This window comes from Chionomys nivalis, chromosome 2 (genome assembly GCF_950005125.1).
Source record: "Chionomys nivalis chromosome 2, mChiNiv1.1, whole genome shotgun sequence".
Lineage (NCBI taxonomy): Eukaryota > Metazoa > Chordata > Mammalia > Rodentia > Cricetidae > Chionomys > Chionomys nivalis.
This window is the reverse complement of record NC_080087.1, coordinates 124,877,057-124,904,222: the sequence shown is the minus strand read 5'-3', so window position 1 is coordinate 124,904,222 and position 27,166 is coordinate 124,877,057.

The following is a 27,166-nucleotide window of genomic DNA, read 5'->3' as shown; positions in this document are numbered from 1 at the left end:
GAAAAACCAAAACTCGTCAAGCTAATAAGTATGAAAACAGAATAAACATGCTGCAGAAAAATATGTTTCCTTAAAATAGGAGAAAAAAACAGAAAAAAGAAAGATATACAATGGGGGAGTAGAGTCCCCAAATGAGAGAAGTAGATAGTCACTAGGATAGTGGTTTTGTCATAGCCAGAACCTGGAAACAACCTAAGAGCCCCTCGGCCAAAGAATGGATAAGGAAAATATGGTACATTTACACAATGGAGTACTACACAGCAGAAAAAAATAATGATATCTTGAAATTTATGAGCAAATGGATGTATCTAAAAATATCATACTGAGTGAGGTAACCCAGACCCAGAAAGACAAATATCACATGTCCTCACTCATAAGTGGTTTCTAGACATAAACAAACAAACAAACAAAAAAGCAGCCTACAATTCACATTCCCAGAGTGATGGTGGAGCGATCGGATGCTTAAAAGAAATCCCACACTAGCTCAGAACTGAGAGATAGATGGTTATTTATTTAGGGGGGAAACTTACAAATAAAAATTCTCTGTTTGAACGGTGGATGAAGATGGGATCCAAACAATCCAAACGAGCAAACGGAAACCAGGAGGAAGGAGAGAAGAGCCAGGACTCTTCAGAGGCATCCAGGTATATAGTGAAAGAGGCCACGCCCCATTAGGTGGGTAATTGCAAGCTGTAAACCTTCCTGCAGCACCAGAGAACATAGACAATAATGAGGACCCTAAGAGTCTAATCTACATGGGAAGTAGAAAAAGACAAGATCTCCTGAGTAAATTGGGAACATGGGAACCATGGGAGAGGGTTGAAGGGGAGGGGAGAGGCAGGGAGGGGAGCAGAGAAAAATGTAGAGCTCAACAAAGTCAATTAAAAAAATAAAACACACACATACACACACAAAAAAAAAACCCTAGGAACCAGAAAAAAAAATAGATTGTCCTCAAGTTAACCAATCAAATGCATAGTTCTTTTATTTTATTTTTATTTAAAAAAGCAATCTTTTTCATTATACATACCAATCCAAGTTCCCATTCCCTCCACTTACCCCCCCCATCCATTCCTCAGAAAGGGTAAGGCTCATTGCTTTGGGGAAGGTCCAAGGTCCTCCCTTCTATATCTAGACTGAGCAAGGTATCCATCCAAAGAGAATAGGTTCTCAAAAGCCAGTACAAACAGTAGGGATAAATCCTGGTGCCACTTCCAGTGGCCCCTCAGTCTGTCCCGCCAACCACATTCAGAGGGACTAGTTTGGACCTATGCTTGTTCCTTTCCTGTCCAGCTAAACTTGGTGAGCTCCCATTAGCTCTGATAGACTGTTTCAGTGGTGGTCTTGACCTCTTTGCTCATGTTCTCATTCCTCCCACTCTTCAACTGGACTTTGGGAACTCAATCCAGTGCTCCAATTCCCGTCTCTGCCTCTGTTTCTATCATTTGCTGGAAAAATGTTCTATGGTGAAATTTAAGATATTCATCAGTCTGACTACAGGGCAAGGCCAGTTCAGGCATCAGAGGTATATTTATAAGCTTATATGCATATATATAACAATTATAATGAAAGAATAAGCAGCCATGGATTTGAGAAGGGGTAGGAAGAACGTGGGAGAATTAAGGAGGGAGAAGGAGGATGGAGTGATGAATTTCATAGATGAAATTCTCAAAAATAATTTAAAATAAAGAAATCAGCACCATAAAGATGAATACCTAAATAATTAAACAAATATTTTAAAAAATTGAGAAGTTAAAATGGTTGCCTCCGAAAAGCAGAAAATGGGAATTTTGCATTATAAATCAAATATTACTTTTATTTTAAATTATGTCTCATTTTATCATATTAGTTGTTATAAAACGGCACTAGAGAGAAGGCCGGTGAGAGACAGACACACCTTGAAGACAGCACTCAAGTGGAGGGTTTCTTCATTGGGGGAAAGAAAAGAGGGAGAGAGAAAAGGGAGCACAGAGAGAGCCTCGTGGGGTGAGAGATACAGAGATGCAGAGAGACAGAGTTAGAGAGAGAGAGAGAGAGAGAGAGAGAGAGAGAGAGAGAGGAGAGAGAAGGTGAGGACTGAAGAGAGGGAAAGAGTAAAGAAGAGGAAGAGGAAGAAAGACAACATGGCATGCCTGTCACCTGCTGGGTCTCTCTAGCACCATTTATATAACTAGTATGATAAAATGATATATAATTTAAAATAAAAGTCATATTGATTTATACTGAAAGATAAGGCAGGTGGAATTCCATGTTTTAGAAGGAAGGGCACAGTGCATGTGTACAGAGATCACACAACAGGTCAGGGCACTGCCTGTGTACTAGGCATGCGCGCAGAGGTTCCATACTCTACCAAGTCTCCAAGGCGAGGGCCAGGTGTGTCTGAATGCTAACTTTAGTGAAAGAAAAAAATTAACAGATACACAGGAGTAAAGGAATCTGAAAAGAGCTGGTTTGCTCTGGCCTCTAAATGCTATTCCAGACCTTGCTGTATTTATAACCTTCAGGTGTTACAACACTCTTGAAGGCTCAAAACTTAATTTTACACACACACACACGCACACACACACACACAGGTCATTATCTAGGAGAAGCATGAAAAGCTGCATTAGTTGTATGTGTGTGAAGAGTACTAACTGAGGGGAGACCTCATGCAAGCCTTTGTTAGTATTTCCACGTCTTCATCAGTGATCCAATCTTTTCTGTGGAGAAGCCCAGGCTCTGGCAGCTGAGAAATGGGTGAGAGGATCCTGAGGTCTCTACCGGTCATAATATCCTTCGAGTACCTGGGAAGCTAAGTAACTGTGATCAGAGGCCACCGACCTGGAATCAAAACAAAAGGAAGTCAATGAAGTGAAGGTTTAGTGGCCTAGTCCTGGACTGTTCCAGCAATTCTGCAAGATGGTGTCATTCTCTGCTGCCTGGGTCTTCAGAATATTCTCCTCTCCTGAGAAGAAAATTTTGATGCTCAGAAACTTAAATGATTTACTCAAAGTCACAGTTAACAGGGACTTGAATCATTTGTCTTCGTTGTAATATTTCTGTCCCAACACACTAACTTTCAAAATAGACATGAGAACAGGAGACCCAAGGTCTAAGTCTACTTTGTTCTTTTTTTACTATGATCAAACTTTTAACAAATTCATCTTCCAAATACAGAGTATTAAAAATGAACAAAGGGAGGGCATTGAATATTTAATGAATACCTATCATGCAAGGCTTTATGTTAGCAATTTTTCAAATTCCTGCCTGCCTAGTTTTGCATAGTTAATTAGATGCATTTACAAGTCATTATCTGTTTTTATATGGTGTTGTTTACTACATGGAATTACTCATTATTTTCCATTATTAACGGGACTTGGAAATTTGTCTTGCCAGTTTGGGAGGACATCATTGGTGTTTTTACTCTTAAAACTTGATTGTGTAAAAACATGCCCGAAAGGTCTAATGCATCTCCAATGAGAAATGCCATGGTCATTTCAGAAAATGAAAATTGAAGTAATAACACATCGTATTCTATTACTACGTTGCTCTACAGCCAGATTTTAATGATCCCAGCTCTATAATCTTCCTGAGCATTTATAGAGCTCAAGAGGGGCACTCTCACTGCAGCTCCTGGCTAGGAGAAAAAGAGAATGCCTCTCTCGCACACAAGCGCAGTAGGGATATGGCTGTTCTGTGGTCAGCCTCGTCATTTGTATCACTTGCAGAGGGCAGTGCCTGGGGCTGGTCAAGTGTGAGATGAGACATTAAAAAGCATGTAAAAATATCCAATTTCCTCTATCTCATTGTGAAGAAACAGACAAGAATCCAGTAATCAGTTACTCCACCGTCAGACAGCAAAGTTACATTGACAACACCAATCACATTTTCACCCCAGAAATTCAACTGTATTTATACCTGGGGAAGGTGAAGAAAATAATGGAAAAGAAAGGAAAGATAACAATTAAGAAGGTGCCAGAAAGCCCACCTGCTTCACCTCTTGGTATACTGAGTGTGTGCCCACAATGCATGAGTGTGGGAGACAGGAGCCTGTTCTCTCAGCTTGGCTCAGTTCCTCCCTGCCTCTCCTGTGTGAGAGTCAAACACCCTAAGCAGACTCCTGGCATTCGGATGCTGAAGATGATTCTCCTACCACATGGCCCTGACACACAAGCCAACTCCTTCATCTGCGGCTCAACTGAAGAAAAAGCCACTATTCCAAAGCTGCGGGGGGAGCTGGCAGAGCTGGGTTCAGCTGCAAGATACTGTTGTAGCCTCCAACTTGGCAACAAACCTAAAAGATTCTGGGAAATAAATTTAATTATAACAACTAGCATTTCCCTTCATACTGATAAAAACTGAACTCTCACTTAAAATATAACCCAACCATTGCCAGTTTCGAACAGGTCCAAGATGAGCAAACCCCAAGTGCTAAGGTTGTGAGATGCTATGAAGATAAACACCACAGGAAGGACATCAACGCTTCCAAAGGATGGGTGGACCACCACCAGACTGATAGTCAAAACCAGGAGTTACAGGCAGAGGTGATGACACATGCCTGTAAACCCATCACAGGCGGCTGAGGCAGAAGGACTGAAAGTTTGAGCCTGCCTTGGAATATGTAATGAGACTCATTCCCCAAACAAAATAAACAAAGCAAAACAAAATATCAGGAGTTCCATTCATTCAGGAAACTGCAATGGGGAAGAAAACTCCAAGAAAGGAATCAAATGTACTTCTTAAAAACAGAAGTAAAGGTGTTGGCAGCCCTATAACCCAAATAGCCTCTTCTTGTTTTAAATATTCTGAGTAGCATGGTAGCAAATCGAAGGGGCTTTGTCACTTCGGAACAGTTGGTAGTGACTACAGAGCAAGAGAACTAATTTAAATCTGTGCATTTTCTTTCTATTGCTCCTGATGTCAAGTTTGCCATTTAGAATTTTGTTTTGTATCTGGATCGCATCTCCTTTATCCATCCTTTGGCCAACCAGATGTAAGGAAATGCCTGCTCAACTGGACGGCTCTGGATTTTGGCGATTTAATTCAAATGTAAACGCATGAAAATACAAGGTTAAAATCTTTGCTTCATAATTTAAACAATGTTGTCTTTTTTTCTTTTTATATTTCCCTACTGGTTTATGGGCATGCAGGCACCATGGGACAGGTTATCACAGTCACTTCTCTGCGTGGGGCTCTGACGACTCAGGGTGTCACACTGGGTAGCAGGTGCCTTCAACCTCTGAGCTGTCACACTAGCCCTGCTGCCTTTCCCCCTCCATCCCAGCATTCATCTTTCATCATCTGGAGAGAGGAGAGGGAGCAAGACTGGCGGTGTGAGGCAATATCTGAGGAGCTCTGTCGTTCTCGGGCATCCCTTAGTAGAGATGCGAAACAGAACAGGCACTCAGTAAATCAGTGGGCATTTTCTAAAAATATGGACCACAAAGGAGCCATATGACCCAGAAATTCCACCCTAAGTATTTACCCATCAGAAATGAAAACTGATATCCATACGAACAGGCTGACATAACTATTTGTGGCAGCATTGTTCGTAATTGTCCAAAGCTGGAAAAAAATTAAATATTTTCAAACATGGTAGAATAATATTCTGTAATAAAAAGGAACAAATTAATGGAACATGTGTGGATACAAATGACTCTCAAGTACATTATGTAACGTGAAAGAAGCAGACTCGAAAGATTGATACTATTTACTGCTTCGGTGATATGGTCTTCGTGAAAATGCAAGGGTCGTCATGCAAACCAGTAACTGACAAAAGGTTGGGGGTGTCTGTTAACTACAAAGGAAATTTAAACGTAGCAGCCCTAGTCTATTTTCTGGTGGTGGTGCTGGCTGTGTGCTATGTTTATCAAATTTATATAATGGTACACCAATTTTTTTTTAAAAAAAAGCAAACTATAAACAGAATTTCAGTTATGCATGGTACATACCTATAATCGAACCACTTAGAATGCTGAGGAAGGTGGATTTGAGTTTGAGGCCAGTATAGGCTACAGAGTGAGACCTTGTCTCAAAGTAAATTAATAAACTAATGAACAGTGCACAGAGCCACAAAAGGACTGGTTTAAAATGAGGCGATTAGCTAAATCCCCTAGTAAAGGGGTTTTGAGAGAAAGACTTAAGGGATCAGAAGTCCAACACCAGTGACAGAAAGATCCCAAAGGAAGAATAAGGATGGATTTCTCTGAGAGGGTCTAAACCTCAGTGTGTAGACCTCACAGAAGCCCTGGGGGGAAAGGCATTTAAGAATCAGCTTCAAGTAATAAAAAATAAAATAAAATCATTTTTGTGTTGTGCATTGGTTTCTGGTGTATAAGCATCATGGAACAAGTGCAGGGAGGTGGTGAGCAAAGGAAGCAGTGCTGAATTGCTTTGAAAGGATCTTGACATTTTCTTCAGTAGCCCACATAGCCCTCCTATGTAAATATGATTGTAATAAAGATGGAATTCAAACATGAAATTAAAAGGTTAAAATAAGTTTTTAATGTCTTCCTTCCTCTTCTGTGGATATTTATATAATTCACTGGTGGACAACTGGTCTACTCAACGCAAAAAGGACCAAGAGGGAGTGGGCCAGATCTGAGAAGCCAGTCGTCTCACCTGAGTGGTATGGACTAGTTAAACAAATGAAGACTTTTGCTAGCAGGGCAACATGGAGCTCAGCTAAGAATCCTTCCATCTACATGATGAAAAACAATGTGGCTAAGTGTGTGTGACAGCTTTCTCTAGAGTTGGTTTTAAATTCTGCAGTCTATAATTCTGACATCCAGTCCACTATAGTACATCCCCCTCCCTCAAAATGCTGCTATTTCCAAAAAGGAAGAATACAAATCTAAATGCATAAACAATATGCGACAAAACAGGGAAAAATGTGTGTGTTGAGGGTACCTTATTCAAGTGGTAAAATAAAATCCTTTTTAAACAGGGTTCTGTTGCTAATGAGTACAATTTTATATTTCAGAACTCACTCCAGTGGGGAAAAAAATAATTGAGTCTCTTTCTCTCCCCTCCAGTAACAAGAATGTCACATCAGTACCAAGGAAACCAGAAGCGCGGGCCCTGTGTCACGTTTGCGGGTGTTTCACTGGGTTGAGTCTGCTTTGCTTCTAAGATTTGAACTCCAGCCTGTGCCTGCTCAATTAACGATGTCATCAAATCTCCACTCTTGATATCATGTATTCATTGCTTCACACAAACCTCCCTCCAAAACAGTTTTTTGCCTCTAGGGATAGAAGAGAGGTAAATCCCATCACATGAAGGAAAAGATCAAGGTTACAGAAAGACAGCTCTGCCCTGTGGATACTAACCTTCTTGCCTTCAGTTTGCCATACTTGAGGAAATCAAGGTATCTGTTTCAAAGAATAACGTGGAGAGACTGTGAGTCTGCTGGCCTTCTCCGGCACATACACAGCACACAAACTTCTACACACAGAGAGAAACACACACACCCCCACACACATACCAACAACAGAATTTCTCCACATCTCTTTTGTCTCCTTCTAACTCCCCATTTTTTAAAATAAAATTTTCATTAATACCTTGAGAATTTCATACCATGTATTTTAATCCTTCACCCCCTCTTACCCAGCACTTCTCAGATGGATCTTCCTGATGAATCTCCCTGTTCCAATGTACCCATCTTCATGCTCTCTCTGTCATATATTTTATATATATATATACATATATATATGTATATATATATGTATATATATATATATATATCCCAAAGCTCTGGGGTATGGTAAACCTACCATATCTTAAGAGAAAGGTGACTCTCCCTTTTCCAGCAGCCACCAAATGCCAACAGCTCCTCAACTATGGGAGACATAAGTAAAATGAAAGGCCTTTTTAAAATTTTATGAAAACCTATTACTGTGAAAGCTCCTTAAACCTAAACATATATAACTCACACATTTCTGTTAGGAATTCACAGGTGGCATTCCATTGAATAAGTCAGTAATTTGAAGTGACAGATGATATTGATAAGACAAACCACCTCTGGTGGATGACAGGGAGGAGCTGTCACTGAGGTCCAGAGATGCTTTTACATGTTGCTTTATTTATCTTGTCTGTCTCCTCACGGTAGAATGTGACCACCATAGACGGCATCCTTGTCTGTCTCCTTCACTACCCTGTATCTCCAGGGTCTGTTTCTTGTGAACTGAAGTTCGTGTGTGTGGGGGGGGGGCACATCTGAGTTAAACATCCCAAACCTCACTGACTTATTAGGACTTCTGTGACTGTGGGAAGGTAGAATGTTACAGATTGGGGTCCAACTGGATTTATCCTCCTAAACTGCCATTTAGTACCAATTTCTATGGATAATAACATCCTTCTGGTGAGGCCTAACATCCTTGTGAATGTTAGGTAAATCTTTTTCTGATACACAAATAAGACACCTAGCCTCCACCACCCCAAAGGCTAAGAATGCCATCAGAGAACAGCTGAGGCATGGATTTCCCACTGCCCAGTCACCTACCTAGCTGATGCTTCCACGGTGAATTTCAGAAGTGTCTTGTTAACAATTTTCTCTCTTCTGTTACTAGAAAAACTCTCTTGAGACTGTTAGTACTGGGGAACACAGTATTTGGGACATCCTGAATCCGTGTTCCAGGGCTATGGTCACTCATATTTAGCTCCAGAATAAACTATCTCATGCACACATTGAGCAGGAAGAGAGAGAGAGAGAGAGAGAGAGAGAGAGAGAGAGAGAGAGAGAGAGAGAGAGAGAGGTGTTATAGCAACACAGTAAGTGGTCTTTGTGAGTAGAAATAATAAATTGATCATTAAGGTCAACAGAAATATGGATTTTAATAGCTATATATTTTTTTAAAAAAACAAAAAGGTTAAGACATTTATCATAATAGCCAAAAGAAAGGTACGTTATGCCGTGCCATTGCAGATAAAACATACTCACCTTTGGGATACACCGTCCCCGCCCCATGGTCTTTAAGACACTGATAACAGCTATCTCTACCCATAATTGTAGGCCTCGTGACTCTTTTTAAGTATTCATAGTTTTAAATATAAAACCTCGTTGCATTTTGACTGGAGGCCACCATGAAATGTGTGTGAATTACACATGCAAACAGACCTGAATTGACAGCAGATACGGAGAAGACAGGAAGAGGGCAATAAGAGCATTCATGCCGGTTGATCATTCAGTACTTTGGGGAAGCACTCTGCTGGAAGACTTTTAATGTTCTTTTTAGTATTCAATCACAGAAGTGTCTGAAGAGGATGTTGTGATTTGGATAATAATTTTCTCAAACACATTTACATCCCTAATTTCTTTTTGAGTTGAGTCAATCAACATGCCATTTGCAATGCACCTGGAGGCAACTTGCGGAAGGTTTCTTTTTTAATTCTTTTACTTTCTTTGCAGAAAGTAAGAACTACTCAACATCCATTTTCCCTTGAACTGCCTGTAAATACCTCCCCAAATCCCCAGGCTCTCCAGAGGAAGAACAAAGGAAAAAGCTGTCTTTTTCCAGCCTGTGCTTTGAGTTCCCTGTATTCTACAGGCTGGAGAAGGGAGCGGGGGAACATTCAGCTCTCGGGGTCTCTCTGGGAGGGAAAGAAGAGACTGTTTTCAGGTGTGCAGCTGCAAGGAGCCCCAGCAGCCACGGTTCAGTGACACGGCCTAATAGATGTCCCCCTGGTCATTCACTCATGGTGGAGATTGAAAAATATGGAGCAATTCATTTACTCTTTAGTGACTGGTTAGGCATTTAGTCGTCAACTTCTTCTGCTGGGTTATATTTCTTCTCCTTTCTGGTGCACTCTGGGATCCCAGACCTTCCTCTCAGTTCTCATAGCATGACATCATATTCAAAGACTTTGTGAAGCTCAAACTGGATTTGGAGGGAATTCTTGAGGGAGAAAAGGAAGTTAGGTCTTGGGAAGGGGGCGGGGGACAAAAACCAAACAAAATACCTTATTCATTTTATTTCATGCATTTTTTTATGGCTCCTAACATGACACCACAGACTGGATACATTTTAAGAAAACAATTTTGTTTTAACTTAGGGTTCTAGATGTTTTTGGTGGTGACCTTTATTTGCCAACTTAAAGTAGAATCACCCGAGGGTAGAGAGTGTCAATGAAGAACTGTCTAGATCAGGCTGGCCCGTGAGCATGACTGGGGGGATAGCCTTGACTTAACGGATGGGGAAAGACCCCGTTTGAAAATGGGCTTGGTGCCCTGGCCTAGATAGAGAAAACTAGCTGGGCACTGAGCACACATGCATGCATTTCTCTCTTTTCTTGATTGTGGGTGTGACTGACTGTTCCAAGTCCTTTCTTACTTGATGTCTCTATAATAGTGAACAATATCCTGAAACTGTGAACCGAAATAAACCCTTTCCCTCCTAAGTGGCTTCTGTTGGGGTATTTTACCACAGAAAGAGAAATGAAACAAGGAAAAGGTTAGGAGACCACTTCTAGTTAGAATCTTCATGCTACAGGGTCCAGAGGCAGTATAGGGTACCACTCTATACTAACCATGCAAGTTCTCCAGTTCCTCTCAGTTTTCAATCATAATAACCTAACCTGACACTTAATGGCCTGAAAAGGCCCATCTCCAAATATAGTTAAGTTTCTTACCCAATGGGAATTTTTGGAAAAAAAAAAAAAAAAAAAAACACAGCCATGCCAAAGCTGTTGTGATATTCCTTATCACTCCTACTTCCACTCAAGTATCTGGTGATGTGACCATTGCCTAGCTTTCTGTCCCAGACATAGACATGAATTTTGATGTCCCATCATTCTAGCGTGATTTTTCATTCTAAGGTTACACTCTTCATTTTCTTCACTGCTCTGCCTTGACTGGTGCCCATTCTGCCCCTGGCTCTCTCAGCCTATTCCAATCTTGTCCATACTTAACAAGCAATCTCAAATCAATAACATATTAGCCTTTTGCTTCTGACTCCCACCTAAGTAAAACAAGATGAGCCTTCAATTAATTATCTGCACTATCCGAGAAAGCCCTGGACTTAATTCCTTACGATGACAGGTGATGACCTGGAGATGCAAGCCTGGGAAATAATGAAATGAGAGTGGTTCTACCCTTCCCTGGTGGGGAGAGAGGAAGAAAGAGAGGAAGGATACTGTGAAATGGAGTCCCCCCCTCCCCCGCCCTGTGGAAACAGCCAGTGGAGATACTTTGTGATGTGCAGCCAAAGACCAATAGAGAAACTACAGGCCAGGGAGACGACTCGGTGGGTAAAAGGACTTGCTGTGAAAGCCTGAGCCCACGGGAAGGTGAAAGGAGAGAGCCAACTCTACAGAGTTGGCCTCTGGTCACCACGCGTGTGCCATGGTGCATGCACATGTCTCCCACACACATACACCACACTCCACCACACACGCCATTCTCAAATTCTATTTGTTCTAACTTCAGGCTAGCACCGTTTGTATGATATGAATGTTGCTTGTTGTGTTGAGTACTCTATAGGGCCCTGGTAACTTAAACAAACACTAATCTAAGTGCTTCTCTGAAGAACTGTGTGCTTGTGGATAATGTCGACAACTTTATCTATAGGAGTCACTTTGTCTATAGGAGGTTGACTTTCATACCATACTGCAGGTGGGCCTTCAACCAATTAGGCGAAGGCACTCCTAGTGTTCAGGGTTTCTTAGAGAAGAAATTCAGTTATAACAGTGTAGTATTAATTTCTGATTGAGTTCTTAGCATAAACATATTCACACACATGCATATCCATGTAATAAGTAGATTATACACATAGAACAAACTCATTCAGCCAATCTTCATGATTCACAGATTCCATATTCTCTAATTTGTCTACTTGCTAAATTTACCCGTAACACCAAAATCAACACAGTGCCTTTTGTCAGTTTGTGGCCAAGTAAAACTTGAAGCTACCCTCTCTCTTCTCTCCCACTCCCTAAGAGAATGAGAAGCCAGGAACAATCAAGTCCCCCTTTTCAGTCATTGGCTAAAGCCTTCCTGGGAGATGTATGTGCCCATAAGGTTTCTAGTCTGTGTTGGTTCTAGCAGTGTCTTTAGAAGCCCAAACAGTGTCTTCTGAGGAAAAACACAACGACATAAAGACAGGAGTGAGCAGACAAAATCTAGGAGCCCTGAGAACTGACTAATAGATATGAAGACGACAGTCAAAAGAGGACTAGGCCCTTACCTCTGAGAGCTTTCCCTGTGCTCCTAGCCAAGGGCCTCGTGTGTAGCCGGTGCTATATGTACACGAGACAAGACCTGACTCACCTGTAGCATAAGAAGGGGCAGGGCATCAATCTTTCTATTTCTTCATGATGCATTTCTAAACACATCTGTTAGGAAGTATTCATGAAAGGAAAGAGTTTTGAAAACGTTTTTATGTTTCCTTGAAAGACAGTTCCTTTTCTAGAATAACGTGGAAAGTTTAAATCATTGGCCATTTGCCAGAAGCTGGGAGATACTATTCTAATAGTAAGTTGGGGAAATTTTATATTGGCTCTAAACAACTTCATGTCAAATTGGGATTCTCCCAGTCCTTCTCTTTCTCTATTCTCACCTCTTATCTACCTCTGTCTCTGTCTGTCTGTCTGTCTGTCTGTCTCTCTCTCTCTCAATTTCTCTTTCTCCTTATAAATAAATGGATGCACATATACATACAGCTACACTTCCTATTAAAAATAATTCTATACTCACAGCAAAATTCTAACGTAAGTCAATACATATCAGGATGCCAGAACGACCTAAACTATACTTTTGGTTTCCTGGTTTTTGGGTTTTATTTTATTGTTTTATTTTTTGAAGCATGATCCTGCCATATTGTCTTCACTGGCCTCAAACTTGCAACCTTCCTGCCCCGGCCTCCCAGATAGCTGGAATTACAAGCACGCACTATTGTGCATGGGTAAATTATAGCTGTAAGTGTCTTCCCACAGATCGTCCATCAAATAAGGAAAAACACTTGTATGGAAAATATGAAAAAGGACATTTGTAGAGCTAAAGTTTAGAAAGGTACCTGCCTTCTGGAAGAATTATTCCAGTCTCACACAGCTTCTAGACCATGAAATACTTGATGCTTTCTTAAACTTCTGTGAATACAGTTTGGTACAGCCACAAAAGGCTGGGTTACTCCACCAGGCGCTTGAAGAATTGCTCAACCTGAGGGAGTAGTCGCTATTGCTCCCGGGATCAGGTCCTTGGCACAGCTCTCAGCTCTTTGGAGCTCACCTCAACCTGTCTCTCCAGCTGTGTTTCCTGCTCCTCCCCCTGAGAGCCGCTTCAGGGGAACCGCCCAGATTATTCATGCTTCCCCAATGGAATGGGCCCTGCTTTGACTTGCTGGAAAGCTTTCCACTTCCTGTTGCTTCTGTTAGGCCTGTCGCTGGCCCCTTGTGGCAAACACTTATTCTACAGGAAGCAGCTCACATGGACTGTGGAGAAATCCCAGATCCTCTTGCCCAACGTAAATGAATCAAACTGAGTCTTGTGGTCAGAAAGTTCTCGCACATTCGATCTGGTAGCGCTTTCTCCACACTCTAGTGCCAATGGGCAGTGTGTGAGCTAAAGACAGGGAGTACATCCTATCTACACCACTTCTCAAGCCATGATCATATAGCCCTTCCTTTCAAAATGTTTATTTATCTATTTATTGATTTATTTATTTTTATATGGATGGGTGCTTTGTCTTCATGTATGTCCATACATACATGAGGCTGAGGCCAGAAAAGGGCACTGGATCCGCCAGTCCTGGAGTTTCTGGTGGTTGTGAGCTGCCATGTGGGTGCTGAGAGTCAAACCTGGGTCTTGGAAGAGCAGCCAATGCTCTTAACTACTGAGCGGCCTCTCCCGCCCTTTACCTTTCTGTCTGAGGATTACCAATGCATCTCTGGACAGATGCAGATAGTAGAATTATTTCTGGTTCTAATGTGACATAATAGCATTTAAAGCAAACAAAAGAGATTAGCAACAACAACAAAATGAAAAGCTCGATAAAATCAGATGTTGCTGTAGCATAGGAACTTAAATATGCTAAAGGGTTGGGTTTTTTTGTTTTTGTTTTTCAGAATAGGAGCTCTACATAAAAGCTTTTCTTGAGAACTGGAGATGAAAATTACTTCCTAGATTTGAGAAGGTTCAAGAGAGTGATACCATTGTGGAAGAATAGAAAACACGCAATGCAAATTGTGGTCTCTCTGGACAAAATGTGGCTCTGTGGGAAAAACTGACTGACAATTCTATGACTGGGATGTTCACCATGAGATGGAGGAGTTCACCATGAGATGGAGTTCACCATGAGATGGAGTTCACCTTGAGGTGGAGTTCACCATGAGGTGGAGTTCACCATGAGATGGAGTTCACCATGAGATGGAGTTCACCTTGAGGTGGAGTTCACCATGAGGTGGAGTTCACCATGAGGTGGAGTTCACCATGAGGTGGAGTTCACCATGAGGTGGAGTTCACCATGAGATGGAGTTCACCATGAGGTGGAGTTCACCATGAGATGGAGTTCACCATGAGGTGGAGTTCACCATGAGATGGAGTTCAGGAGGTTCACCATGAGGTGGAGGAGTTCACCATGAGGTGGAGGAGTTCACCATGAGATGGAGTTCAGGAGGTTCACCATGAGATGGAGTTCAGGAGGTTCACCATGAGATGGAGTTCACCATGAGGTGGAGTTCACCATGAGATGGAGTTCACCATGAGATGGAGTTCACCATGAGGTGGAGTTCACCATGAGGTGGAGTTCAGGAGGTTCACCATGAGATGGAGTTCACCATGAGGTGGAGTTCACCATTAGATGGAGTTCAGGAGGTTCACCATGAGATGGAGTTCACCATGAGGTGGAGTTCACCATGAGGTGGAGTTCACCATGAGATGGAGTTCAGGAGGTTCACCATGAGATGGAGTTCACCATGAGGTGGAGTTCACCATGAGGTGGAGTTCACCATGAGGTGGAGTTCACCATGAGATGGAGTTCAGGAGGTTCACCATGAGGTGGAGTTCACCATGAGGTGGAGTTCACCATGAGATGGAGTTCAGGAGGTTCACCATGAGATGGAGTTCACCATGAGGTGGAGTTCACCATGAGGTGGAGTTCACCATGAGTTGGAAGGTGGGAGATACGGCAGACAGGAGACATGGTCCCTCGGCTGTCTGCAGAAGACTGCACTCAGAAATCAAGCCATGCACGTAGCCAACAGGCATCAGGAGGTTCCAGAGGCAGGAATGGGGTGACAAGCTCATGCTACAGTCACAGGTAGGAATCCAGAAGGCTGACGTAGTCTTATTGGACAAGAAGTACCAAACAAGCTACCAGAACACAAACTTGGGGCTCAGTGGTTCTATCCTCAACACCATTTTTTTAAACAGCCTAAAAATTTGGGGGTTTTGTTTTGTTTTGTTTTTTAAATATAAGAGCGTAAAGTCTGGAATGCGAGCACACAATGGAATAATGGGATATTTATTTATTAGGGCTCAAAGCTAAGCACGGTCACCACCCAAAGGCACAGTGCCAGCGTGGAACTGGCAAGAGAAGTGAAGAGAGGCTGTGCCACCGGAGCCCGCGGCTGTGCCACCGAAGCCTGCGGCTGTGCCATCGGAGCCCGCGGCCGGGCCCTCCGGGATTGTCAGCCGGAGCTAAGAGTCAAGCGAGAGTGAAAGTCGCCGGCCGGGAAGATGGAGTGAAGTGTCAAAGGCAGAGAGCAGGAAGCTCACAGAGAAGGCTGGGCACTCCCGCACACGCCATTGAGTATCTGAATTGTGCAAATGTCACAAAGGTGACAGGTGACTCATAATGGGGACCGAGGAAAGAATGAGGATCAGAGCAAACCGATGACATGGATGTCCTGCAGGGTTTTCTTGCAGAGGCTTTGAGTCACTGGAAAGTGGGACAAAGTTAGAAATACTTCAGAGGAAAACTGATTCATGGTTGAGCAGCTCTGACATTGCACCTCAGATACGGCGAGAGAACGGAAGGGCGATGAAACAGGGACCACTGTGACAGGACTTTTAAGTAGGGAATGAGCCGAGGGTATCACAACGTGGTTTATTGCAACAGTACCATGTGCCCCAGAAAATATTTTGGTCCTCGTTAAACATTCTAAGTATTTTCTGGTTCTCCTTGTCAACAGCCCTCGGGTTCACAAGACTGACATTCTTGACTTTAAGAAATGAGGCAAGTGCCAAGGGCACTCATCCATAAGCATAGGAAGGAGCCAGCGAAAGGGGTGTGAGGACAGGAAGCAGGGTGCCTGACTGCAGGAGGCAGGTGAAGTCACTTCTCCAGGAGGCTGAAATTATGAAGAAAATCGTGCTGTGCTCAGACGTGAAGAAGAGAGCCTTGCTCATGAAGCCAGGGGACGTTAGTGAAGACTTCACCACCAGAGAGATGCTTCATTTCCCCCCTGGGAAGACAATAAAATCCTCAAGTTGGTCGGGCAGGGCCCACTCCTTTAATGCCAGCACTCCGGAGGCAGAGGCAGATGGATCTCTGTGAGTTCGAGGCCAGCCTGGGCTACAAGAGCTAGTTTCAGGGCAGGCTCCAAAGCTACAGGAAAACCCTGTCTCAAAAATAAAAAAATTCTCAAGTTGGCTTCATTTATTTGGTGGCAGTTTGTCTGTTGGAAGGGAATAAGCCAGATCCATCGATAAAATTTCCCTTGGGAAATATAAGCTCTGTGCTTTAAAAAGAAACAATAAATTTCTTTTGGAGTTTTATTCCATTTAGCAAATTTGATTCTTTGATCAATTTTCTATACAGCATATTTCATCTTTTTTTCTATTTTTATCTGTAATGTAACTGATAATTACTTCTATTGAGATTGATCCTTTCCAACTTAAATATTGCTCTGAAGCTATGATTATTCTATTGGATTTCTTCAGAATACCCTATTTTTCCAATTACAGCTTCTGAAGCTGTGATTTTTCTCTGGTAGCTCTCCCTTCTAACAAGCCTGCTTCCTCCAGTCAAATGTAACATACCTAGATTCCATCAAAGGATCCGATTCTGACACGGGTTTCATGTTCCTGAGAAACTATAGTAGTCAAGAACGAGTTTTTGTGGTATTCTGTGCTGTTTCTACCAACTCCAGTTTCCTCTAATCCTTTCCCATGTGTTTCTTCCATGTGTTTTACTCTGTGTGTATGATGTATGTTTATGTTCATACGTGTATACGTATGTGTGGGTGCTCATGTGAAGGCTGAAGTCCAACCCCAAATCTCTTCTTTATGGTTTTCCATATTAAAAATCTTTAGATTTGTTTTATGTGTGAATGCTTTGCCTGTATGTATGGCTTGTGTAAGTCTCTCTACAGGGCTGAGGAGATGGCTCTCTGGGTAAAGGTACTTTCCTCACAGAAGCCACGTGGTGAAGAGAGAGAAGTGTCTCTGCAAGCTTTCCTCTGACCTCCACACGTGTGCCTCGCATGTATGCTTCAAACGTGTGCCCCCACATATGCCTTCCCATACGAGTAATAAATAAATGGAAAAGGAAAGTAAAAAGGAAGGAGGGAAAGAAGGAAGAAGGAAAGGGGGGAGGGAAGGAGGAAGGAAGGGAAAGAATTCTTTCTACAAAGCGCTGTTATTGTATTGTAGAGTACAAAGCATGTTTAGCACATATCATATATAATTTATATAATGAGTACATCAAACTACATTTTATATGAAAATGAAAAAATATATATAATAAACACACAGACAGAGAAATTTTTGCAGAAAAAAATATGGAGAGATAATCTAGAAACACAAGAACAATGATTGTTTATATGAACATACACAGGGACGTGTTTCTGAACAGAGATTTTTATCTACTTTTCTGTTTTATCCCATATTCAAAATAAAATAACTATGAAAACTTGAACTACAAAATTGAATCATGAATCAGACAAATCTATTGAATGACCATATAGGGGGAAAACATGCATTTTGATTTAATTCTAACTCAATTCCCTCAGATGTCTCAGAAGTAGTGAATTCAGTTCTCTGCTTCTGTTATTTTGTGGATTCTGTGATAATCATTTACGTTCTTTGTGGGGGGAAAGGGTCTTAGGGTCCTTCAGGAATGGGCATTTCAGGTGAGGAAAGGCCAGGCCAAAACCAAAATTCTCACAATGCAAAACAAACAAACAAACAAAAAAACCTACCCCAAGGGTTCCCTCCTCCAAAACGAATGAATATCAAAGTGACTTGGTGAAGATTTAACTGATACCCACAGAAGAAAAAATTTTCACCTGTCCAGAAAATAAAGGGTATCTCAGTGTTGATCTTCCAGACAATAAACAAAACCCACAGCCATTACACAGAGTCGTGTGTCACAAGTCTATATTCCAGCACTCCGGAGTTGGGGTAGGGTGGGGGTTGGGATAGGGCTGGGGTGGAGGTTTTGAGTTCCTACTTAGCAAGGCTGTTTCTCAACAAAAATGAAAGCAAGCAAACAATGCCCCCAGCAATCAAACAAGTACTACTGGGAATGTTCATTTTCTCTCTCTCTCTCTCTCTCTCTCTCTCTCTCTCTCTCTCTCTCTCTCTCGCTCTCTCTCTCTCTCTCTCTCTCTCACACACACACACACACACACACACACACACACACAAAGAAAAATAGCACAAACCTCAATATTATATGCTTTCTGGAGCCTTCCCATTCCGGTTCAAAGAAGGATTAACGTGCCTGGGAAGGAATTCTGAGGCTTTCTGAATCTTCCAGGCTGCAAGTACCCCTGACCTGACAGGAGAGTAGTTTTCCTGGTGGAGAGGGAGAGAACAAACCGGGAATTCTGTTCATTTTAGAATGGTCTCCAGGAAAGCATCCCCATGAAAACTGAACTAACTCTAAGAAAGTTTTGCAATTTTGCTATTTCAAAATTAGAATTCATAGCCGGGCGGTGGTGGCACACGCCTTTAATCCCAGCACTCGGGAGGCAGAGGCAGGCGGATCTCTGTGAGTTCGAGGTCAGCCTGGTCTACAAGAGCTAGTTCCAGGACAGGAACCAAAAGCTACGGAGAAACCCTGTCTCAAAAATCCAATAAAAGAAAACAGAAAAATTAGAATTCATCTATATTTTAAAGGGGTAAAGGGTGAAAGTTACTTAAGGGAACTGTTGTGTGGCTTCTTCATATAGGTTTCTCTACACAGATTCATGTTTATATATTAGCCTTTATTGTAGCTCTCTTTAGAAATAGTAGTAGCCCTGATAGTCTAGGCATTTCTTTCCAAGACATTTTTATTATCCCTGCCATTTTCATGCTATGACCCTCCTTGAACCTTGCTTGTATAGATTTTCAATGTGTTGCATAATAAAACACCTAAGTGTGGGGGATTAACTGCAATATTCTTCTGATTTTGATAGGAACAATTGTGTAACCAGCACTTCGCTTTTGGTGAAATATGGATTCCTTCTTTCTTAATCTAGCAGCAATAGATCTGGACACTCTTATCATGGTTTATCCTTCTGGGACTTTTCTCCCTAGAACTTTTTTCATTTGCACACACACACACACACACACACACACACACACACACCTGGTGGTTATCTTGATAGTTGTTGGTCGGCTACTCCTATTCAAGCTTTAAAAGTTGATTTGAAAGTTCATATAGGACCTGTGTATATCAAAATGCCAAAATGGAAAAATTCTTGGATGGTCTGAAATATTGCAGTCTTTGTTAGACCAGGAATATTTTTCAGTTCACAAATTGCCCTAACAGGACTTCCAAACCTTTTAAAAATTACTCCTTTAATTCTATACAAAAACTGTTGGCTGAATTACAAATTGGAAAAAGTAATCATGCCTACAAATTATTTAACCTTCTATTTATTCAAATGAAGAATTAAAACAATCATACTTAACCTGTGGACGAAGAATAAAGCATATTAGAGATTGATGGATTGGCAGGTGCTATCAAGTTCAATTATTATATTTTACATATAGTCAACACATGACTACATAAATACCATGACCAAAAAGTCTTAGACAAATGCAACCCCTAATACCTTAAAAAGAAGTGGTTGATCATACGGACGTGCTTCTGCCTCTTTAGGGGACACAGAATAGAGTAATCTGTCCTGAGATAGTTAGTCTATGCCTGCCACCTCAGATAGTACTAAATCATGTATGTAATCTTTCCTCCTGAAAATACATAGCTATAATACTTAAAACGGACAAAGAATGTTTATAGTAAAGCTAAGAGTAAAACAGAATTATAAGATGATAATTAATAAAGTCATTTGAAAGACATGTATTGTTTCTTTCTAGACTACTGAAGACAGTCACAGAGTATCCAGGCTTCCTTTGCATGTGTCATCTCTAGAGGTTCTTGCAGAGAGCACCTGCATACCCTTGACTAAAGAATGGTCCTCCTCGCTGCAAGAATGTCATCCCCTCCCATCGCGTGCACGGCTTTGCACAAGGAGACACTGGATCAGGTGACGAAGTGGACATACACCCAGCCTACCACAGCCCCCAGACCACATCAACCCTAGGAATCGATGTGGTAACCGGTGTCACAGACACATTGTCCTCACTTCCCCCGCTTTTCTGTTTCCTTTCCCTACTGCTTCTCTCTGTATCTGCCTGCCTGTCTGTCTCCCTGTCCATCTCTCTTTCTCTCTATCCCCCTCCTTCTTTCTCTTCTTTCTTCCCTCCCTCCCTTTTTTCCTCCCTCCCACCTCACCCCATATGTGCATATGTGTATGCACACACATATGTCTATGTATACACAGGTACACCTTAAAAAGCATTTAATTAATTCTTTTCTAAACAGGAATTTTAATTTTGTTTATTTCTTATTATTTTGATATAGAGCCTTGCTATGTAGATCAAACTGATCTTAAGTTTGTGATCTTCCTGCTTCAGCCTCCTGAGTTCTAGGATTACAGCCATGTGTCAACATCCTCAGTGGGATTTTATCATTAACGGCAAATTTAACAAGAATAGGCTATCTGGGAAAATTGTCTTCATGCTTTACCTGTACAACATAATTTCACATCAATAGAACATAGTGGTCTTATATAAAATTCTTTAAAACATAGAAACCTCTTTACTTTTTAATCATAATGTCCTCTTGTCCTCTGGTTTGACAAATGCAAATACTAGAAATTTTGGAAATGAAGCCAGTACCCAGCATGAATGTAAGAGCCAGCGTGGTGTTTTGTGGGTATCTAAATGTTTCTTTGAGACAGCTTCCCTACATATGGTACTTTGAGAATAACTGGCCAGGCTAGGATTGACATTAACCCTTCCAAATCTTTATGACATGGCCCTCACTATGATTATTGCTTGATGAATGGGTTTGTGTCCTACACTAAGCTAAAGGCCAGCTGGTCAACAAGCCTACCATCACTTTGTGGGGTAAGGTTGGACAATACCAGCCTTTGTCTCATCGTGAGTCATAGATACATCTCATACAACCAAAACCACAAACCACCATCCTTGAAGGCCTGAATTCTGTAAATGGGTGTTACTTTCTGTGGAACAATTTATTTAGAAGAACCATTCCGTCTCACCCCATCATATTTAAAATGTCATTCTGGATTTGAAGGTAAGATGTGGAAGAATAACACAAAATGACAGTTTCCTCCTCTTTGTCCTTATTTACCTGAGAACCTGGATCTTAGGCTGATGACATGGCCTCTTCAGCTTTCTCTTTCCTATCCCTTTTTCTTCCTCTAGAGATTTCCAATGCGCTGCGCAGTTGGGCAAAACTGCAAACTGGTGGAGAGATACAGACTCTTGAGAGGCAGGTCTGACAAGTGGGAGAAACTGGAAGTGTGGGAGTCAAGCTGAGAAGACCAGAGGTGGCCCTCTAGTTCTAGAGAAAGTCACTGATAATGGCAATAACCAAGACAGTGAATAAACAAAGCGTGGAAGGCTTTCAAGATAGTAAGGGCGGACAAGTGTATTGGATAGGATCATTTTCATTCTAAAATTCCTTTTTCCCAAAAAATGAAGCACCATACTACTGGCTTAAAACTTGCAAAAAAAAAATAGGGCGAAGTAAAACTACAGAAATAAAGACAAATATCTATCTAATTTTTGTCTATTACCGGTTTGTGGCACTGAGTGACATCTCTTTCATCTCCTTTGTTAGCCATCCCCTGTTGCTCCAAGAGTGAGAGGCAGAGCAAAGGGTCAATTCCCTCTATCTATACACAGAATATTCTTCTCTGTACTAACCGGATGTAACTCATATCTGTGTTCTGTGTTAATGGATTTCTCCTTCCTTTTCCCAGGGAAAGGCTTCAGGAAGACAAACGGGGAGGGGTGAGGGAGGGAGGAGGAGCTGCCTGGCCGGTGAGGGCAGTCACATTTCCTGGCAGTAAATGAGGTAATGAGTGGAACAGGCTGCCAGTCTTATATATAAGATCCTCTTCCGTCTGAATCGCTGAAGGAGTGTGTCTGATGTGTTTTCTCCACAGACTCTCATACAGTTAGAGACATGCTGGGCAGGGGAAAGAGGCAGGACATGTTTAAATCTTCCTGAGATACTTAAAAGCTCAAAGATCCTCTGCTCTGCTCTGAGAGTTGGAAAATTGTTGTTTTAAATAAAAGTTTCATCTAATAGAAATATCACTTAAATGAATCATAGTTAGACTATGGCAAGAAGGTGGTAACTACAAAACATATCAAAAGAGCTTCACCTAAGGATCAGATAAGCAGCTTTTAGGAGAAGGTAAGTGTTGTCTTCATGAAGAAGGCAGCGTTTGGACAGAGACTAGACGGATCTTGCCGGTTACGACTGGGAATGGAGAGGTCTTGGGAGCTCATTCTGAGGCTGCACAAGGGGAAGCAAGCTGGCAGCTGATAGAGTGTGGCTGAGGACTGTGAAAAAGACTGACTCGTGTAGAAAAAGCTGGGTGCAGCCGCAAGGCCGGGATCCCTCACTTTGCTCCGTGGTCCTGGTGTGTCTCCCTCACCATGAACTCACAAGAAGAAATGTCTTGTCGGTAGCACACATGCTCAGGAGGTAGTCTGCTGGGCAGCAGGCCTTCTGCTTGCCCTCCTCTTAGGAGAACCGCCTTGGCAGTTCCCTGGGGGTTAGTAGACAGAGGAGGAGGGCAGCTGGGGGAGGAGAGGGAAAGACCAGTCATGATGAGTCTGTGCTTCCGTGGATTGGTAAAGGACGGTGACCTCTCTCTTATCCTCAATGGTGGCTCATGTCTGAAATCCCTCCCGCAATCAGTTCGTAACCCACACACCTGGAATCCTAATACTCTCAACTCTCAAAGCCCACCCCTTTCTTGGAAGAAAACAGCTACTTTTCTTGCATTTGACAGAAGTAACACTATGGTCTTCAGTCAAATGCTGTCTTGGAATGTTCAGGCCTTGAGGAGGAGTTGGTGATCTTCGGAGGCAGTCGAGAAGTTGTTGCAATGGATGTCATGGCTGGCTTCCTCTCAGGTTACTCAAGGCAAACATCCCACTACAGCAAACATTAGTTTTCTCCAAAAATAAATAAATAAGTAAATAAAAACACAATTAACCCCCATGAGGAAAGCATCTCTTTCCGTAGTTTGGCTTTGATTGACCCACATGTGAGCCAGCAACCCAGGACTATGACAGGAAGCATGGGACTCTTTCCAGTTGCCGCTTACATGGAAGAGCCAGAACTTTAGATCAAAATGGCCTAAGTGGAGAAAGTCCCCACACCTTCTTCTCAATAGGTGAGAACAGGGTCTTATTTCTTCTACTTGAAGCTTTAAGTAAGGGAGGAAAAAAAGTAATAAAATTCTTGTTTTTAAACATGAAAAGGAGGCTCCATCATAGTTTTGATTAGCGATGAATCTCAAAAAAATAACAGGATAATCTAAAATAATAATGATGATAAAGAAGGAGGAGGAAGAGGAAAGAAAGGAAGTGGGAGAACCAATCAGAAAGTGACCTTTGACCCACTACACCTTAAAATCCAAGATCCTACTCAAAATGACGTCAGCTGATAAGAGATTGCCAAAGCAGTGCTCAAGGAGGGAGGTGCCCTCAGTGGGACTGTACCTCAGCGGGCATAAGGAGTCAAATCAGTGTGTGGGGGCGGGGAGGGGAGTGTTGAACGAGCAAGCTGTTCCAGAATTACTGGCACACGTCCATCCATAGATTACAACACCAAAGTGTTCGTTCCTGTACCAACAGAAGACAAAGTACCTCAAAGTTAGAAGTCTCAGTATTTCCTTAAGACTGCATGCAGACCAAGCAATTTACATACTATTTTGAATATTATTTATAAATATTCTAAAATGTGCCATTCATTCATCCAACATTTACTGAGTATAGAACTCAAGAAAGACTAATGCTAGACTTGGTAGGTTCTGACAGATGTCATTGAAATTTGGCTCAGTACTTTCTATTTCGACCCCACATCTCTGAGGCTAGTTCTGTCCTTTGAAATGGCAATAATAAACCCACTTGCATGTTATTGCAATAATCAAAGACTGTAATGGTTTTAAATGCCTACAGCCATACCCGCATTAAATATATTTATAGTATTAACATTGCTGTTATTAAATTAATATAATGAGTGACTATTATATAGATGTTCAATAGATGTAAATCATTAGGGCCATATGTTAGGTGCCATCACAAATGTGCAAACCCTAGACTAACTAAAAATTACAAATATTCTTATCCCCAAGTGGCTCACAATATTATGGAAAAATGCATAGTAAGATCATGTAAAATTGGTTCAAAAGCTTGCAAGTTTAAAAATTCCTCTATAGAACATTTCACAGATTTTTGTTGAAATACACAAACTTCCTACAGTTGAACTTGACTTAGCATTCACACACGCACACACACACGCACACACACACACACTGAAACCCAATGAAACAGTGTCATAAAGAAATTAGAAAAGGTTTTTATTTTCAGCAAACATCCCCCGCGAAGGACAAGGAGAGGAACTGCTTTCGATGTGCAAATCAGGCTACCTGGCCCTGGAGCCAGAACCACCCACAATCTCACTGTACTAGAGTTGGAATTACAATGCGCGCCCCCACACCCAGCTTTAGGGGTACTCTAAGGATTGAACTCACATCCATCTGTTTGTGCAGCCGTCTCCTGATCTTCCCTGTCCACCAATTCTTCTGTGAAATCCCTACCACTGATGAGGTCATTTATGCTTGAGATTTAATATATACCTATCATATGTGTGTGTGTGTGTGTACATGCATATATGTATTTGAGCAGAGCTGAAAGCTTGCTACTTAGAAAACACTCTCCAGTCCTTATTTTTCAGACTAAACTGACCATTGAAAGCCAAAGGTGATGTGGACACTACCTAACATCTGTTAGGCATGTTTGACATCTGTTCCGTTCTCACTTTGGCTCCATGAGAACAGTCTAACTGTTCTCCATCTTTTACAGCTAGAGAAACTAAAGCAAAGTGTTCAGCTAATTACCTAAAGCCGTGTGACTGTAATAGGCAAAATTCAGCTTCAAGTCAGAGACTCTGGCTATAGTGCCAGAAGTCTTAACTTTATTTTGCTTTTACTGCTTGACTATCTAAGGAGTACCCAGTAGGGGTGCTGGAGAGATGGCTCAGTGTTTAAAAACACTGACTGCTCTTGCAGGGGATCCAAGTTCAGTTCCTAGCACCCACAGGGTGAGCCCGGTTTCAGGGGAGATGATGCCCTCTTCTGGCCTCTGCAGGTACTGCACATATGTGCGGCACATTCATAAGAGACAAAACTGGCCAGGAGAATTCTTGTCCACTGAGCGAAACACTCAAAAGCCACTGCAGAGGCAAGTCAACCTTTTTACTGCTCCCAGTTTCCCATTGTAATTAAGTCACAGTCTTGGGAGATGTCGCAAGTGCTAGATTGACATTTGGAAAGGTACAGGACTTGCTTTTTAGTTGGAAGAGCTACTGTCCGTGGACAAATTGGGAGTATTTTTATTTTCTAAAATTCCTTTATGATAGTGGAAGAGAAAAACTCTCCACTCTTGGTGGACTCAATTTAGAACAAATACAATGTGTCTGTGGTCACCTTGCTTTTCAAAATATGAGTGAGATTGCATGGGTACTATTCACACCTGGCAGGCTGTCCAGTGCTCTCCTCCATGGTTGCTCAACAGGAAAGTGATGTCTTCTGGCTTCCACCGAACTGGATGGCCATGTGGGTCCTCACATCACTCTGCCTGACACGTCAGCTCAGAAGGCTATTTCAGAATCCTCTTTTACAATGGCCATATAACTCTGTGTGCCCATTGTCTCTCCTGCCAAGTAAAACTTATATGCGCTGGAAATGAACCAATGAGATTGCTGTGTGTCCTTTCAGGGAAGGCCAGGGCATGGTCTAGTGAGCTTCTGGGAACAGCTGACTTTTGTGGATGTGGACCTTTGACTGTCTTTCTCTCATCTAGGCTGCTTTACAGCTCTCTAGACAGTGTAGAAAGCAGAGAGAAAACAGAGTTCTTGTCCAAAGTGACACAAAAGAATTTTGCCAGTAAAAACACAATTCATTTCCAACTTGTGGAAACACTGAAAATAAACATAAAATGTTACCACATCACATCAGTTAGAAAATTAATTCATTTAAGCATTCTTGATTTCACGGCTGTTTTTCAAATGCTCAAATGTCTGAATATCGTATGAATTCCTGTGTTCATTAATTGGCTGCATAAAATAGTTGACATAAGTTTATTTTGTATGCGTTAAAAACACATTGTTAACTTAAAAATTACTATAAGATCCTGAACATTTGCAAAGTGGTGGATATTTACATATAGAATCACAAAGGGCTTTTTTCAAGGAAGGGTCTGTGTAGACCAGGTAGGCCTTCAACTTGTAATCCTCTTGTTTCAGTACTGGGATCACAGGAATGTGCAACCACACATGTTCACACACACACAAACACACACTATGTTTGTGCATGTGTGATCATCTATAATTATGTGCATGCGTGAGTGTCTGTGTGGAAGTAAGTGGACACAAATGCAGGTGTTCGCCGAGGTCAGAGATGTCGGATCCCCTGGAGCTGGAGTTACAGCCTGCTATGGTGCTAAGAACCAAAGCTGGATCTTCTGAAAAAGCAGTACATGCTCTCAGTCACTGAACCACTTACCCAGCCCCAAGATTTTAAATCGGGTATTAAACAATCTCCTTAGGTAACCATTTGTGTATTCTTACCAGTTCAAGCTTGACCTTAACCTCTAACCTTATTCTCTTGTTTCTTTGCTCTCCCCCAGACCTATGTAAAGTGCAGAAAGATA